The sequence below is a fragment of the Drosophila montana genome, unplaced genomic scaffold (genome assembly GCF_035044405.1).
Source record: "Drosophila montana isolate Dmon_TW-CO22-7 unplaced genomic scaffold, ASM3504440v1 contig_2481_1, whole genome shotgun sequence".
Classification (NCBI taxonomy): domain Eukaryota; kingdom Metazoa; phylum Arthropoda; class Insecta; order Diptera; family Drosophilidae; genus Drosophila; species Drosophila montana.
In genome coordinates this window covers 1,495,821-1,498,356 of record NW_026997351.1, presented here as the reverse complement: position 1 = coordinate 1,498,356, position 2,536 = coordinate 1,495,821, and positions in this window count along the sequence as shown.

Sequence of the window (2,536 nt, the reverse complement as noted above, 5' to 3'; positions counted from 1 at the left end):
CTTTAGAATTTAATGACACATTCCAATTCGCAAGTGATGGGAGACAAATCGACTTGAAAAGTGTTGAGCAACCCGATGACACTTGCTTAGAGCTTGCAGTTGCAGCTTGGCATAAGTGTCGGATAACTCGATAACGATTGATATGTAATATCGAACAACAGTTACTAAGTGTGGGACAATAACAAAATAATTTAAGCCGTGGCCAGCACTCAAAAAGGGAAGAGCTGCAAATAAACGTTATTTTGCCATAAAACGGACGGCCGGATTGAAGAGAGATGAGATCAGTGTTCAATACGAGATATATGTATAGCTAGATATGTATGTAGTTATACCAGACATATCAGTTGATCATACACGAAGCAATAACATTAAGCGAAATGAGCACAATGCACAGGCACATATAATGTCACACTTCACGACACAGGCAAATATAAATTTTGTGAGCACGGGCTTATTTATGTATATGTATCATATTCAACATATTTGTGAATGGCGCACTTAATTTAAGCACCAATTCAAACGGTAGCCGAATATAAACAACAATTTGTACACGCAAAGAACTCGTAGTGCACATTCTGTTCGATCCCTGTTTGAGGGATGGCGGGGTGGAAGTTTTGGGTTCGATGCCAATGTCAGGCCGAGAGCAAATTGACAAACGCTGGTGATTAATCTTGAACACCGTAGAAATTCCATGCAAAATAGCAAAAAATTTGCACAATGCTGTCCCACGGTCCTCAGTCCTCCTGTGTCCTTTGTTAATGGCTGATGGGCTGGCTGGCATCGGTGGCGTCTATTTAGGGAAATGTGGTGGCAGCCAACAAAAAGAACAACAAACAGACAGGACAACAGATAGAGCCGAACAATGGGCGGGAATAACAGCAACAACAGCAGCGAACTACAACAACAATGACATCAATAGGCGCAATTGAAACAAGTGTTGTCACGCCGCTAACTGCGACGGCGACGTTGACGTTGACGGCGACTGCGACGCTGTTGTCCTGGCCTAATGGTTGACAAGCAGCGGTCAGTAAAACCCATTATCTCGGCTTTTTTTTACCCTACCCAGAGGAATGGAATAATGAGAGTTATTAGAAGGTTTCGATTCATTTCATTCCAATTCTGGTAAGTTATGTTTTAAATGAGCTTTATTAATTTTAATTTATGGCATAAAATCAATGCCGAATATGCTTAAATTTCTATTCACAGTCGTTGCCCCTTCTTGCATGAGTAGTATTTGGGAAAGCTGAACTTAAGGAAGGGTATCCAGACTTTGCTTTCGATTTTGTTTATTATTGTCTGCGCCTTTTTGACCTATATAGACGCGTATAGTTGCGCCCGACTTGGCACAATTGACAGGCGGAGAGGGCGGTTTGGTAGGGGGATGGGGATGGGGCACGGTCAGGATTGAAGGACTATACACAGGGACATGCTTGGCTGCACAGTCAACTGCTGTTTGTTGTTATTGTTGGTTGTGTTGCTGCTGTTGTTGTCGCTGCAATTATACAAATTAATTTCCAGACAAAAGCGTGCAGATTGTTTTTCGAAGCCCCTTGTTTGGTCGTGGACGTGGCTGCAATGGAAACCAGTTTGATACATATATCAGACAGCAAACAGAATGGAAAGACAAAGAGACGGGCAACACTATCGTTCCATGGCCATTGATGGAGGATACCATCGTCTTCTTTAAATAGCCAACCATTCAAAATCAAGGCGGATCTGCAACTGAGAAATTGCCATTTGCAATTTGCCATTTGCAGCTGCAGCTGCAGCTAATACCGCACCGCAGGCGGTTGCCAAGCCATGGAATATGGCGTCATCCCAAGCAGAATTTCCCATGGCTAACATCGCTGGCATCCCAAGCACACTTTCACCCTCATTCGTTTCACTCAAAGCAGCTTGTGATGTTTGTTTTTTTTTTGTTTTCTTCTTTTTTCGAATGCAATCATACTGCATTAACCTTCAGCTCGTCATCGTGCACGCCACGCGTTTAAGCTCTGCAATTGCCAATCGCCTTCGGATATGCTTATCTTTAAAAGTAATACTTCCCAACTATTGCTGTACTTTAACAGCTGTCAATTCACATTAACATCGCATTAACATTTTAAATACTGTTAACAAGACTGCAGTGGCCGCCGCTGCTGTGAATCGAGTTTTCAGTAATTGTGGAGAATGGAGATTGCCTTAATTAGTTTAGCTTTTGTCAGTTGCTTTTAGTTGACAAGAAGTTCAATTAATTTTGCATACCCATATTCAGCTTGATAAAGTTTGACAGGCAGATCAACGAACAGCAAAGTTACCTAAGGTTAAATGATTATTAATTTTCGTATCGTTCACATGGCTTTTATCAAGAGCTTTATTAATGGGTCCCACTGTTTGGCTCGCAAATTTTGCCAACGGTGCAGCTAAGTTTTTGGCCTGGTTCGTATTTCTGTTTTTCGTTAGTTTTTTTTTTTGTGTTTTTTTTTGTGTTTTTTTTTCCTTTTTCTTTTGGTGTTCTCACGCAGCAGCCGCCAGCAAGGCGCGGAAATTGGGCAGT